Below are 16,925 nucleotides of genomic sequence, written 5' to 3' on the forward strand. Positions count from 1 at the left end.
TTTCCACCAACAATACGAGACTAGAATAGAAGGAAGAACTAATAGAGGTATTCAAGGTACCCTCCGCCACACACCGTCAGGTGGCTTGCAGAGTATGGATGTAGATGTAGATGTAAATGTCAATGACTTACCGTTCTGCAGTCAGAGTTCCCTCAATCACTACCAGCAGTGAACTGAAGTCATACCCAATGGCTAGGGTGACCATACGTCCCGATTAATCGGGATTGTCCCGTTTCTTGAGACTCAAAAATTTGTCTCGACCTTTTTTAAAAAAACAAGCAATTTGTCCCGATTTTCAAGGATTATATTCAGCCATTTACAAAGTGGTTAAAATATTTTCTGAGTGTCGATTTTATAAACTATCGATTGAAACATACTACTTAAGTTGGCACCCCCTGATAATATACAGCTTAAGCACTATAATTGTTGCGTACCCTTATTTTCTTTGCTATTGCTTGCCATTGTTGTCAGCACTCAGTATCAGTTTCGTGAAGTGCTAGCACGTTGTGGCGATGCCGAAAAGAAAATCAAAATTTTCGGAAGAGCTTCAGAGGAAATTTCCTTGCTCCACTATACAGACAATGACTGTTCAGCAAAATGTAACGTGTGTAACTGTGTTGTATCCGTGTCTCATGGTGGTGCTGCAGATCTCAAGCATCATATGGAATCAGATAAACACAGGAAGAATCTTCGATCGGCAGGTTCCTCGCAAAAAATGACGAGATATTTTGTAACTTCAAATACACAGGAACAGAAAAACGTAGCTGCAGCAGAAGGAACCCTGTCATTCCATGTTGTTAAATACCACCAAAGCTATCGTTCTAATGACTGCAGTGTTCAACTAAACATAAAAATTTCCTGGTTCCAAGATCGCAGAAAATGTTTCGTGTGGAAGAACAAAGTGTGAAGCAATTATCAACAATGTTATAGCTCCGCATTCCCAGAAACAGGTAATAACTGCTGTAAATAATGTAAAATATTTTTCAATATCTACTGATGCTAGCAACCATGGGCATCAGAAAAGTTTTCCTGTAATAGTTCAGTATTTTTCTGTAACTGAGGGTGGACTGCAGACGAAATTGCTTGATCTTTATGAATTGCAGAACGAAAAGTCCGAAACAATTTCCAATTATCTTTCTCATGTTATACAGTCATTCAGTGTCATCTCAAAGTGTGTTGCATTTGGTGCAGACAATACTAAGTGTAATTTTGGGGGGTTAATGAAGAAAGAGGGTAATAATGTTTTCACACATCTGAAAGAAAAATGAAAAAACTCTAACATTGTTTGCATAGGTTGTCCAGCACATGTTCATAACACACTTCAAAGTGCTTGTGATGTTTTGCCTGTTGACATTCACTGCATTCTCATGAAGTTGTACAACCATTTTCATATTTTCTCTATTTGTGTTGCAGAAATCACTGAATTATGTGAATTTGTTGGTGTCACTTACAAAAATTTACTTTGCTTTTCCAAAACAAGGTGGCTTTCATTGTTGCCAGCCATAGAAAGGATCTCGAAAATGTATGAACCTTTGAAATCTTACTTTTTGTCACAGTCTATCTCAAAGTGCCCTGCAATCTTAAAGAGTTTTTTCAGTGTTCCAATAAATGAACGTTATTTACTTTTTGTACATTCACAAATGAGTGTTTTCCAACAATCCATTCTGAGCATTGAGAAACAGAATAATTCCATATGTGAAGTATTAGCAGCCTTAAATAAAGCTTTGACAAGTCTAAATTCAAGGAAACATGAACATTTTGCACCACTAAGTGTAAAAAAACTTCTGAATGATTGTGATGACCAATCTGTTAAGAAATTTGACATAGCAGTATCAAAGTTTTATGATGCTTCAGTAGACTATTTATCCTCATGGTTACAGGGAATAGCTGAGTTTTCTGTATTCTCATGGATGATGCTCACAGAACCACCAGAATGGTCAGTAATTGAAAATACTTTAATGTGGCTAAATTAAAAGGTCATTCTAGTAAATGACAGTCTCTTACTTGATGAAATAGTTCATATACAGTCATTTGTAAAACAACAAGTGGAAACAGACAGTGAACAATGGAATCAGTTGATGACACATGAAAAATGGTGTAGGTTTTTCAGATCTTGCCAGTGTAATGAACAGTTCAGAGAATCGCTTAATATAGCGCAGTACTTCTTTTCACTTCCTGCCCACAATGCAAATATTGAAAGAGTTTTCAGTTTACTATCGTCACAGTGGACAGATGAGAGGAATAGATTTACGATGAGGAGCGTCAAGTGTATTTTACTGACCTGTTTAAACTTCAGTAAATACAGTTGCACTGACTTCTATTCATAACTATTAGGCAAACCTGAGTTGCTGAATGAAATTTCAGCTTCGAAGAAATATGATTGCAGTGTTGAATCCACAAAACCATAAATTGCTTATGTTCACTAAGAACTTTTTTGTAGTGATTGTTACTGTATGTCTTTCTACATTCTGTGTTATAAATGTTACATTTCTTAATAACTAAATTTCTGTAAACTTGAAATGTACTTCTTTCTATTCTTTGTTTAGTTTTGTACACACACATACACACACACACACACACACACACAAATATCAGTGAAGGCTATATTTGCAGAGGAACAAGAAATGTTAGCATTAAAACATTAAAAGCGATATTTAACGAGAAATAAAAATTGTCCCACTTTTTGGCCAAGAAAATGTATGTAAGTCCCACTTTTGTCCGAAGAAAATATAGTCACCCTGCCCATGGCTCTCCACACAATGACGCCAGGCGTAACACCGCTGGGCATCTCCAAACATCTCACCGTGTCACTGCCGTACTCGTCGACGATCATTACCGGAAATAGCACAGAACCGCGATTCATCGCTGAACACCATATGATTTCATTGATCAGGGGCCCGAGTTTCCCAGTCTTGGTACCACTTCAAACACAGCCGGTTCTAGGTATTAATGGTAGCCTATGCATGGAATTGTAATTCCCTAGTCCGGCTGCTGCTAATCTCCGACCATTGATGTGGGACGGCAAATAATACTGCAGGAATTCCATTACCTTCTTGTCGCGAGTCAGGTGAAGATGGGAAGTCGTTACGACGTACTCGGTGCACAAAACAGAGAACCTCCCTTGTGGTGGTCTTACGTGGTCGACCGGTACGTTGGTGACGCGTATGTTTGCCCCCACATACCCATGCAGTCTAACATCGTGCCACTGTCCCACTGGAATGCTCCACAAATATGAATGCTGCACGATTCGACCAGCCTATGAAATGGACACCCACAAGGAGGCGTTTAGGTCTAGTAACTATACTAAACACGAACGACCCGCCAGGCTAGCCATGAGCGTTAATGCGCTGCTTTCTGGACTCGGGTAGGCGCGCCCGCACTGGATCGAATCTGCCTGGCAGCTTAACGACGGAGGTCGGTGTGTCAGCCAGCCTGGATGTGGTTTTTAGGCGGTTTTCCACATCCCACTACGTGAATACAGGGCTGGTCCCCATGTCCCGCCTCAGTTACACTGCTCGCAGACATCTGAACACATTCGCACTATTCCATGGATTACGCTAGACACAGACACTTGGGTACACTAATTCCGTCCTGGGGGTACGGGGTGGCGGCAGGGAGGACATCCAGCCACCCCTTAAATTAACCTTGCCAAATCCGATTAACCTTGCCGACCCTGCATCATTGTGGGAAAAAGACATAAGCAAAAGAAGAAGACTATACTAAACACGAACAACAGTAATGCACTTTGGTGCTCATTACATGTGCACACATAAACTGCAGGTCTTATCATTTACATACCTGCCGATGATGTGTCTTTGTACGAAGTTATATTGATATCTGACCACGACTTCTCTGCGCGTCACTTATTTTGTCAGGCTGTCTAAAATTCAAATGGCTCCAGGCACTATGGGACTTGACATCTGAGGTCATCAATCCCCTAGACTTAGAGCTACTTAAACCTAACTAACCTAAGGACATCACACACATCCATGTCCGAGGCAGGATTCGAACCTGCGACCATAGCAGCCGCGTGGTTCCGAACTGAAGCGCCTAGAACCGCTCGACCACAACGGCCGGCCCAGGCTGTCTGCTGTGTCGTAGCCATGTACTTATGTCGTATAAGTAGGGCCAAGAGGAAATACATTTTATCTGCGTGCTGAAATGTAGTTTTTTTTATTCGATTCTCAATATCGTGAATATTAATCGGTCGACTTTCCCGCTTCGCTGAAGCAAGTTGTAACACTCTGCTCCTAGAGTGCTCCGAATTGTAACGTGCAACATGGTGGCGTGTAAAGTAACTATGTCGGTCCTTGGTGGTGGTGGTGGTTAGTGTTTAACGTCCCGTCGACAACGAGGTCATTAGAGACGGAGCGCAAGCAAGGATTGGGAAGGAAATCGGCCGTGCCCTTTCAAAGGAACCATCCCGGCATTTGCCTGAAACGTTTCAGGGAAATCACAGAAAACCTAAATCAGGATGGCCGGAGACGGGATTGAACCGTCGTCCTCCCGAATGCGAGTCCAGTGTGCTAACCACTGCGCCACCTCGCTCGGTGTCGGCCCTTGAGCCGCGCGGGTTAGCCGCGGCTTCTATGGCGTCTTGTCACGGTTCGCGCGGCTCGCCCCATCGGAGGTTCGAGTCCTCGGGCGTAAGTGTGTGTGTTGTCCTTAGCGTAAGTTATTTTACGTTAAAGTCGTTTGTAAGCCTAGGGACCGATGACATCAGGAGTTTGGTCCTATAGTACCTAACCACAAATTTCTAAAATTTCGGTCCATGAGAAACACCGTGCTGTAATCGAGTTACTAAGCGCAGAAACCCTCCTTCCTGCCATAGAAGAATGAAAGCTGTGAGTAATGATGATTGTATCGACATCAGAAACTTTTGACATTGGCTTGTTCGTGTCTGTAATGAGGAAAAGGAAACAGAGGTGTTAATCTCAAGCGTTGTGGCTTAGCACGAAGTGGACGACCACGTACAGCAACCGATAAGACGCATCGGAGTCGGGTGGATGAGCTCATCAGAGGAAATAGCCGGATAACACAGACACAACTCTCAGGTAAGTATGGCATATGACGAGAGTGTGTACAGGCCATCACTGCAGAACTGCGGTACAGAAAACTGTGTACATGGTGGATGTCAAACACTCACTCCTGACATGAGACAGAGGAGCTTGGAAATACGTCAACAGTTTCTTTTGAGTTTTGAGCGTGAGAGTATTGGGTTCCTTAACAACGTTGTAACATGTAGTGAAAGCTAGGTTCAGTATTTTGGGCCGGAAAACAGGACAGCATCAGTGGAATTTCGCCACAAAGGATCAGAGACACCAAAAATGTTCAAGACCGTGGCATCAGCAGGCGAAGTCATGCTCACAGGCTTCTGGAATGTTCCAGGTGTGGGGCATTTGGAATTCATGCCTAAAGGCAGCACCATAAATTCTGCAAGGTACTGCGAGACCCTCAGAAAACTGAAAGCCCAAATTCGAATAGTTCGTCCACACAAGGAGTACTCTCTCCTTCGGCAAGACAACGCCAGACCACATACGAAGCCTGCGACATTTGCAACAATCCGACGCCTTAGTTTCACTATCATCGATCATCCTCCATATCGACCCGACTTGTCTCCATCTGATTTTCATCTGTTTCGTAAACTTAAAGAGCACCATGGAGGACTTCACTTTGATACTGATATGAACAAAGTCAAACATTATGTAGTCACATTATCAACAAACTGGTTTCTCGTTGGGAGAAATGTGTTCGTCGTTAGGGTGACAATGTTCAGAAATAAATACGTAGACAGGAAGAATAAATATTTAAAATGTTAGTAAAGATGGTTTTATTTTAAAAATATTAAGAGTTTTCACATGAAGAATTCGGAAGCATAACTGTTCAGCACGCCCTCGTAGTAGCGTAGCATACTGGATGATGTCATGATGACGTTACAAACTTTCAGGGATGATGGAGTAGGGTAAATATATCAATTTGAGGTCAGGGACCCTGGTCCGAGAACGATCGAGTCCAAAGTTATAAGCAAAAATCGTTGTGATACCTCTGAGAATAGACCTCTTTTACTGCAAGCTCTTTGCTTTCCATATTTTGAGTGGAAGTAGTATGGACCACAACAAAGAAAATGTCTGGTAAACATGGGCTCTAAAATATATACCTTAAGAGCTATGAGCATTCGTTCATCTTTGCTACTGTGAAACACAGCTCTTCTACTGAACAAGTATTCATAGCTCTTAAGGTATGCATTTTAGAGCCCATGTTAACGAGACATCCTTTCTTGTTTTGATCCATACTACCTCATCCCAAAATATGCAAAGCAAAGAGTTTGTAGTAGAAGAGGTTACCTGTACAAGGTATGAAGATCTTCGCTTGCAACTTTATACACTCCTGGAAATTGAAATAAGAACACCGTGAATTCATTGTCCCAGGAAGGGGAAACTTTATTGACACATTCCTGGCGTCAGATACATCACATGATCACACTGACAGAACCACAGGCACATAGACACAGGCAACAGAGCATGCACAATGTCGGCACTAGTACAGTGTATATCCACCTTTCGCAGCAATGCAGGCTGCTATTCTCCCATAGAGACGATCGTAGAGATGCTGGATGTAGTCCTGTGGAACGGCTTGCCATGCCACTTCCTCCTGGCGCCTCAGTTGGACCAGCGTTCGTGCTGGAAGTGCAGACCGCGTGAGACGACGCTTCATCCAGTCCCAAACATTCTCAATGGGGGACAGATCCGGAGATCTTGCTGGCCAGGGTAGTTGACTTACACCTTCTAGAGCACGTTGGGTGGCATGGGATACATGCGGACGTGCATTGTCCTGTTGGAACAGCAAGTTCCCTTGCCGGTCTCGGAATGGTAGAACGATGGGTTCGATGACGGTTTGGATGTACCGTGCACTATTCAGTGTCCCCTCGACGATCACCAGAGGTGTACGGCCAGTGTAGGAGATCGCTCCCCACACCATGATGCCGGGTGTTGGCCCTGTGTGCCTTGGTCGTATGCAGTCCTGATTGTGGCGCTCACCTGCACGGCGCCAAACACGCATACGACCATCATTGGCACCAAGGCAGAAGCAACTCTCATCGCTGAAGACGACACGTCTCCATTCGTCTCTCCATTCACGCCTGTCGCGACACCACTGGAGGCGGGCTGCACGATGTTGGGGCGTGAGCGGAAGACGGCCTAACGGTGTGCGGGACCGTAGCCCAGCTTCATGGAGACGGTTGCGAATGGTCCTCGCCGATACCCAAGGAGCAACAGTGTCACTAATTTGCTGGGAAGTGGCGGTGCGGTCCCCTACGGCACTGCGTAGGATCCTACGGTCTTGGCGTGCATCCGTGCGTCGCTGCGGTCAGGTCCCAGGTCGACGGGCACGTGCACCTTCCGCCGACCACTGGCGACAACATCGATGTACTGTGGAGACCTCACGCCCCACGTGTTGAGCAATTCGGCGGTACGTCCACTCGGCCTCCCGCATGCCCACTATACGCCCTCGCTCAAAGTCCGTCAACTGCACATACGGTTCACGTCCACGCTGTCGCGGCATGCTACCAGTGTTAAAGACTGCGATGGAGCTCCGTATGCCACGGCAAACTGGCTGACACTGACGGCGGCGGTGCACAAATGCTGCGCAGCTAGCGCCATTCGACGGCCAACACCGCGGTTCCTGGTGTGTCCGCTGTGCCGTGCGTGTGATCATTGCTTGTACAGCCCTCTCGCAGTGTCCGGAGCAAGTATGGTGGGTCTGACACACCGGTGTCAATGTGTTCTTTTTTCCATTTCCAGGAGTGTACATTTACCTTTCTCCACCATATCCGGAAGTTTCTAACATCTTCACAGAATCCCCCTCTATATCGAAGGAGCCTATTATGGAAGTCCCACTCGGTAGTGTTTACACCACAATAGCCATTTTGGGCGCTTTGTTTTTCAATTTTAGTATGTTTCTTGGGTATTTTTGCGTAATATTTAAATGGCAACATTATCAAGTGTCGCTTCACTGTACTCGTCTTTTCAAGCCCTTTCGAATGCCGTTAACAAAGGTACACTGTTTCAAATTTTTTAAAAAAATACGTTCGTTAATACCTTCGATGGTACGAGAGATGAGAGAACTAAACATACAACAGACAGAAGCGGTGTTACAATTTACGCAAATCAACCTGCATACGTAATCAAACAGCAACACATTTTACAACCAGCGCTGAAAATAATATAAGGTTAGTAATTGCGGTTAGAACAAACAAGAGAAGGCTCCGACGTTAGGCTCACGAATTTGTTTCAAACTTTGTTCACCTTTAGTAGACCATTAAAACAACATAATGTACTAGTAGCAAGGTGCACTTCTCTGGCAATTCTGGGAAAACGCAAGAGAAGTTTTATGCGTCTATTATGTACCTGATCAAAGACGCCGACTTATAAGAAATATTTGGCGTGCCCATACTGGAGGCCTAGCGCCAAGAAATTTTCTAAATTTTAGATAAAAACTGGGTGTTGTGTGATGTCCTTAGGTTAGTTAGTTTTAAGTAGTTCTAAGTTCTAGGGGACTGATGACCATAGATATTAAGTCCCATAGTGCTAAAAGCCATTTGAGCCATTTTTTTAGATGAAAAATCGTCAGTTCTAAAGATTTTTTAATCATTTTAGAGTCATATGATCAGCATTAAAACCGTGAAAACTGGACTCTCGATAACTCGACACTCCGGGAAACTAGACAAGCCTGACACATTTTTTAGCTTTGAAAAAAGAAACAAAATATAACACGCACGGTATTTCCGTAGAAAGCTAATTTAATTTACAGTAATAATCATGCTTATAGACTATTACAGAGCAGCAAATATATAGCTCTGAAAAGACTGAAATTATATTTAAATAAATCCTAAGCTACCGTTAAAAGAATAAAACATAAAATATTGGTGTCGCACAGTAGCAGCACTTTGATTAATAAGTGAAATAGCTAATTTAAGCTTATTTTGAATAAGGCTCAGTGCTCATTAAATAAAAACAATATCTCAAAGTTAATGCTTTAATACAGTTAATAAAGCATGCCTAATACTTTCAGTCAAAATATTATGTAAAGTATTATGTAAATAGTGGGTTTTAATTGGATTTTACACTCCAAAAATATTTAAGTATTTGAAAATAAATAATACAGTACGATAGTAATACAGTATTAAACTAGTACTAATATTTCGAAACTGAAAATTTAACATTATGTATGTATTTATTTAATTCTCTATTTTATACAGATTTTTAATATTGCTCTAAATGCCGTTATTATAGCTAGAGTCTCTTTAGAAAGGTGCAAATATCGACCGTCTGACTGGATTACTGAATATGAAGTCGCTGATGACTGGTCGGATTACCAATTCATCCAAAACATCTCGGTGGGCATGAAGAACAGCCAAGTTGTTCAATCGCTTCTGTCCCATTGTTGATCGGTGGTATGACTTCAGACGTCTAAGGGCGCTAAATGACCGTTCTGCTGTTGCTGTCGTGATTGCAACTACTTGGAGAAGCTTAATGCAGTTCACTACTTCACATAACATTTCTCCAACTGCAGGGTCTTGTGTAATGTACCTTCTTACATCACGCAGGTTTTTTAAGACCAGCTGTTTTTTATTAGCGATATCGGCTAACATATTCAAATGTAAGCGCAGTCTCTCAATGTCTAGGTCATTTTTTAAAAACGAAGTTGATTTTTCCAAATTTGTTTTACCTCTGTTTACTAAAAGCAAGCAAGCAACTGCAATGACCTGTGTGATTCCAGTTGAAGCAAACCGCTCAGTAATGCAAGATTGCACCGTTTCACACACTTCAATGTAAATAGCTTTGTAGTATTCCTTTGGGGTTTTGAAAGTGTACTTCCGATTCCAAGGCAGCGAAGGATCATCAGCTTGTGAAAATTTTTCTTTTAAATACAATTCCCAAAACTTCAAAACTATGACACCTTCCGTTCAATGTACAAACCAAGCCCTCAATATTTTTTCCAGATCAGGTACATTTAGATGAGGGCATTGAATTTTTTCATTGACATCCTCTACTGGGTTCATTGCATGGCAATAAAGACGTAAAAAGAAATACGTCTTGAATTGTAACATTGACTCAAGGTAGTCTGCACGTTTGTAACCTGCCTCTGTCTTGTCGTATACCAGCTTGGTCGTTGGTGCTCTCACAGCTTCTGATAAGTCCCATCCTTTTCTTGGATTTCCTTACGGTATCTATTAAGTCCTTGGCTAAAGCCATAATACCCTTCATAGACGTAAGATGGTGGAGACAGTCTACAACTACCGAGTCTAAACAGTGAGCAGTGCAGTGCACATAACATTCTTTTGGTTGTATATCCAAATCTAACAATTTTTAGTCATTTGAACTTACCTCTCATATTCGAGGCACCATCATAGCACTGTCCTGTTAAGTTATCCATTGACAAATCAAGACGAGAAAAAACTTCTTTTAAAATACTAAACAGAGTTTGTGATTTAGTGTTGGAGGTCTCGTATAAGCCAATAAAGTCTTCGTTGATGATTAAGGAATCATCGACAGTACGAATACAAAATGACACTTGTTCGTGAATCGAAGAATCACTTGTTTCACAACCATAATAGAAAAATGTTCAGTTTTCTTGATTGAAGCTGTGAGGGTACTGGTGTGTAGTATCTGTAAGTGGTTGTTCCTTGGAAGGCGACAGTGCCCAGTGGCGCAGAGAGTCGCAAGGAGAGGCAGTTGTTGAGAGGCTGTGGAAGGTGTAGGCTGCGTGAGCCAAAGGCGGTTGCGTAGCGAAGGATTTATCTCTGTGTTTAATAGTAATGGCACACAGTTTGAATAATAGCGTGTTTATGTTTGTGCAGTGTGATAAAGGAAATAAATTAAATCTTACCAGTTCTTAATGTGCCTCCATCAGTTAGTACCACACCATTGCATTTAACAATGAATGAAGTCTCGATATGCACCGTCAACTACAACAAGAGGATTGTAGCAAAATACTCATTATTTAACCCATATAATCTCCAAAGACGAAGGGAGCTTATATTTGGCGATGCGTGTGTCGGACGTCGATTCCTTCGCAATCTTCGGATCGTCAGAGAAGACGGCAGAACAAACGGTGAGTAAAGCTGCTAATTGCTACCGCGTCGCTTCGTTTCTAATTGTTTTCCACGTTGCACAGGAGAAATTAGGAAAGGACCTCTGAAGTATGTTAGAGACTGTGATATTTATAATATGATCTTTTAAATTAAGTGTTGGAACTAATTATTAATTGACAGTGATTTTTGTGAACACTGTCAACATGGCGGACACAACGCAAAACAATAGTGAAGATATTAATGAGGAGGGACAAGTTAATGCTTCAGTCAATGTAGAAAATGAGTTTGGACTTGAGAATACCGCACTTAACGTAATGGAAGATAGTGGTGTAGTTAGCTTCGATTGAACGACTCCTAGCTCAGCACCAATGAGTAGTCAACAAACGGGAATGAGTGTGAGCACTAACGATTTGATGTTGAGAGAAATCAAACAGGAAAGTAGGAACGCCAATGAAGAAATAAAGAATTTAGCAAATGCAATAGTTAACTTGCAAACTAAGCTCACTAATTCACTTAACCAGAAAGATAAGGAGCTCCAATTGGAATGTGATACCAAACTTGAAGAGCTTGAAAGTAAAATGCAAGACCTTAACACAAAAGTTAATGAACAAGGTAAACAATCGAGCACGTTAGTTAACAAAGTTCAAGAAACAGTTAAGGCTCAAAACGATGAAATTTTTAAAATTAAGAATACATGTAAAGGCAACAAAGAAACAATTGTTAAGTTAGTTCAAGGCGTACAGACACAAGGTACTGAACTGAGTGCCGAAGTAGGCGAAATTCGCCAAAAGATAATGTCATCCGATAATAGTTTGAAAAATGTCAATAAAGACCTTATACGTCAGGAAATCAATGCAGCGTTACGCGAAGTTGATAACAGTATGGTTAACGTGCCTCAAGTTATTGTAGATAATGGATTGAGCGTATGCAACTTTCAAGATTACGATCCGAAACAAGGTATCCATGCAGTTGCCTTTATTAAGCAATTTAAACACGCGTTTCCAAGACATTATACGGAACGTGAGAAAATTGATACGGGCATTAGCCACATGAAAGGCAAAGCACATATCTGGGGCATCAGTGTTTCAGAAAATTATTCACAGTACAAAGAATTTGAATCTGCATTCTTGAGTAAATTTTGGTCTCGAAAAAACAATGGGATGTAAAATCAAAGATTCTTACACCGCCGAACTACGCAAGACATTATGGAACAATGCGTGAATATATGCAGAAATTTTGGAACGACAATGCCTATCTTGATGATCCCGTCAAGGAAGAGGAATTGATGTTCATTTTGATACAGAAGCTAGCTTTCGCAGTACGTGAAAAGTTAGCACTCACTCCAAAATTGAACATGGAGCAGACCTGCCTAATGATCGGTGGAATTGATGTACTTAACCATGGACGCGAACAGCGCTAGAGAAATTATGTCGATAGTCAATCGCACGGTAATGGCCCACTGCTCACAAGAATTTAGGGCTAATGGAAGACCAAGCAGATTAGATAGAAGAGGGGACGGGAAAAAAAGAAGAAATGAGCACGACGCACCGAACAGATTTAATTACAATCAGTACTCAGATCGATCACAGTATGAAGAAAACAGAAGACAACAACGATCGCCGGAACAAGAAAGGAGCCCAGAGCGTAATCCACAGGAACGTGAACCGGTAAACCGAGACGACCCGCTCCGAAACTCAAGTTACAAGAAATGGGTCAGATGTAGCGATTAACGCAATCAAGTGTGAACGAGTAGATGATATTAAAGACGATTTGTATCGAGTGGATGAAAATAGTGTATGGAAATCTTAATGCCTTTTATAGAGGTGGAGGTATGCGGAATTATCGTAGACGCACTACTGGAGTCAGTGAACGAAGCGAGGGCAATTTCAGGAAATCTGTTTTCACAATTAAATAATCTGGTGGCATTTCCATCATTCCCCGTGAATGGTGTACTTATTGTCAGTGCTGTACGTAATAGAAGCAAACCCATTAAAGGTCAAGCTCTATTGAAGTTTAGAATCAATGAAGACGAATATGAGCAGAGCGTATTAATTGTTGGATCTCTTAATGTCGGATTGGTCCTTGGAATCGATTGGTTGACTAAAATGAGGTGCAGTATCGAATTTGAAAAGGGTTGTCTGCAGACGAGAATAAGTACTGTCGAGAAGAAGATAATGTTTATAGGATTTATTAATGAAGAAAATAAGGGCGCTGCATGCGTGAAGATGAGGCTAATGCGTTTCCGAGGAGAAGAGGAACTAGAGACTTATGATGATTCTGGGGAAGATCCTGCTCTGCGAGAGAAGAATAATGATGAAGATGCTCTGACTGGTATTCGAATCAAGATTCAAACGTCAGTGAACTTGACGGAAGCAAAAAGAGAGGAATTAATGGAAGTGCTGAGACGAGAAGTTGACCTGTTTTCAAAATTACCTGGATTAATTAAAGGATGTGTTTGAAAAATTAAAGTCAAGGAACATAAACCATTTCGCAGCAAATCGTATGCAATACCTTTAGCGGAGAGAGAAGCAGTGCACAAGGAAATCAAAAGGATGTTGGCTAATCAGATAATTGACAGATCAGACAGTGAATATTCGAACCCAATACACGCTGTAGGAAAAAGGGACGGTACAGTACGCATTATTCTTGACACTCGCACAATTAACCGCATTATTCTACCATAACGTGATCAACCTGAAAGTTTAGAATGTCTTTTGCAAAAGTTCAAAGGAGTGAAATATTTGAGTAGTAGTTACTGGCAATTATTGTTAAATGAAGACAGTGAAAAGTATACAGCTTTTCTACATAATGGAAGATCATGCCAATTTCAAAGACTGCCTTTCGGTTTGTCGATATCATCAGCAGCTTTTATGCGTGCATCAGATGATGTACTCGGAGAAGAACTGGTGAAGCACGTCACGCTATATGTAGACGATATTCTGATTAGTACCGAATCTTGCGAAGAGCATTTAGAAATTCTACAGCAAGTACTCGATGCATTTCGACGGGCTGGTGTAACAATAAATTTGGATAAATCAGAATTTGCCAAACGACAAATCAGATTTCTTGGCCATTTTTTTTTTCGTGGAATAGAACCCAATCCGTCGAAAATGGAAGCAGTGAGGAATTTTCCAGTACTGAGATGCAGAAAACAACTGAAATCTTTTATCAAATTTTGCAACTTCTACTGGCGGTTTCTTCCGGGAAGCAGTCTTCCTTCACCTGCACTTACGGATCTGCTAAAGAAAGATACGATATGGAAATGGGGTAAGACACAACAAGAAGGCTTTGAGTTAATTAAACGGCAGCTGTGTGAAGCACCGATTCTTCATCATCCTGACATGAGTGAGAAATTTTACCTTGGCACTGATTCAAGTGATAATGCACTTGGCGCAGAATTGTATCAGTTAGTAGAAGTTAACGGAGTCACTGAAAATCGTACTGTCGCCTTCGCAAGTCGTTCTCTCACTTGCTGGGAAAGAAAATATACAGTGACCGAAAAGGAAGCACTTGCAATTGTATGGAGGTTTGAAAAGTTTCGCTTTTACCTGTTCGGAAGACATACTGTCGTCGTTACCGATCACAAGACTCTTTCATTTTTATTAAATTGTAAACTGATGGACAACCGACTAACTCATTGGGCATTAGCTCTTCAAGAATATAGTTTTGAAATTCAGTATGTACCTGGACAGCAGAGTATTGTGCCAGACGCTCTGTCAAGATTGTCAGAGGGACATGAATCTGTCAATGTTGCTCATCCGAAACAAAAGGACGTTCGAATTCATTTTATGAAAGGTGTAGAAGGTGAACGTTATATCAGAAAAGTGCTGCGTAATATTAGAAGCGAACAGGAAGCTGATGAGATCCTCGCAATGATTAAAGAAAAATATGACGACTCGAATTCAGTGGAGGTAGAAGTGGTTAAATCTGGCAAATATCATAGCCTACAACATGTTGAGAACGTTAAGTTGTATAAGTGCCCTGAACTATCACAAGAAAATGTCAATTAGTATACCGTGTTTAGTTATAAATATGTTACTGATGGACAAACCTTTGGACAATAGTCGGTAGCTATTGTGAGATGTTGAAGACTGTAGTCGGTAGCTGCAGTGAGTGCATTTTATTCTCTGTGTTTGATATCGTGTGACTTTCTCGTATGTCCTGTGACAGGCGCAGCAGTGGACAACGGAGCGACGCTTGTAGCGTGTGTTTTGGTTTTCAGGAAGCAGGCAACAGTGCACAGCTAAGCGCGCAGCGCGTTAGTCTTTTGTTACCTCACGCTGCCGTAATGTTATTTTATTCTTTTCATGCCTGCCTGCCAATGACCTTCGACGCCCGGCGCGCTACGGTTTGGGGGAGAAGGAGGTGGCTGACGTCACGAACAGCTGACTGGCATCCGGCACTTGTCAACATAACGGGAACGTGCCGCCGAGGAACCGTACGGCGGAATGCGGTGATTCTTCGTGGGCGTAACAGATCTTCCTGTCTCCGGCGGCGTCGATGTCACTTTTCTCTAGCATCAAACATCGTAACTGCGTGTGACGACCAGCTCAAGTCATAGGACAGTGATAAAAGCAGAGTAACAAGTGCTGTGTTACGTACAGTGTTTGTGAGTCCTCAGCGGCGACGATGCCACTCCCCCTAGTGAAATCGTGTGAAGTTCTGCTCAGCTTATAGGTAGGGCCCCAAAAAGAGTACTCAATATTTCCTTATGGTCTGAAAAGTGCTCCAGTCAACAAAATGTCTTTTGTTTATAAATGATTCACTCAATGTAACATGGTTGTAAATGGAAAATATTTCTTTAAAGGCATGTACTGATTTTTGTAAAAGTAGTCTGTGCGCTGTATGCCAATTTACAAATTTCAATAGTTAATTGATAAAACATTTTTTGCCTGTATCCGTAGTTTTGACAGATGCATAGTGTCAATGCTTTTGTGTATATAGGTTTTACATTTGTATTAGGTTATTTAAAATTAGGCTCATTTATCCAGATTCCATTCCTTATGACAATTATGTTCTTTACTCTGATTCATGTGTGTAATTAAGAGTAACCTTGCTTGAAATTTCCAACAAAAGGGAAACTGTGTCAGTCACATTATCTTATCTTTTTTACATTTTTCTTGTTGATTGAAAGACAGTTAGTAAATTATGTGTAAAGTTCTTGCTGTCATTGAATAATTTTCAAATTGCTATATTCATTGATCATGTTTTATGTGCGAGGAGATAAGGTTAATTAACATTAGTTATATTTTGAAAGTCATTTGTTCTCAGGGTCGAATACTTATTGCAACTACTTTGACATGAAATAATAATTGGTGTAATTTTCAAATTTTGATTTTTTATTGTATAACTTTCGCTAGGACTTCTGAGTCCCCTCAAAAGGTAACCTAGCTCTAGTTTTGTTTTGGTGGGGGTGTGAGGGTACTGGTGTGTAGTATCTGTAAGTGGTTGTTCTTTGGAGGGCGACAATGCCCATTGGCACAGAGAGTCGGAAGTAGAAGCAGTTGTTGAGAGGCTGTGGAAGGTGTAGGCTGTGTGAGCAAAAGGCAGTTGCGTAGGGAAGGATTTATCTCTATGTTTAATAGTAGTGGCACACAGTTTTAATAATAGTGTGTCTATGTTTGTGCAGTGTGATAAAGGAAATAAATTAAATCTTACCAGTTCTTAATGTGTCTCCATCAGTTAGTACCACACCATTGCATTTAATAATGAACGAAGTCTCGATATACATGGTCAACTCCAACAAGAGGATTGTAAAATAATAATCATTAATTAACCCATATAATCTCCAAAGACGAAGGCAGCTTATAAGAGCCAATACCTTTCTCAACAC

This window comes from Schistocerca gregaria, chromosome X, assembly GCF_023897955.1.
Source record: "Schistocerca gregaria isolate iqSchGreg1 chromosome X, iqSchGreg1.2, whole genome shotgun sequence".
Classification (NCBI taxonomy): Eukaryota; Metazoa; Arthropoda; class Insecta; order Orthoptera; family Acrididae; genus Schistocerca; species Schistocerca gregaria.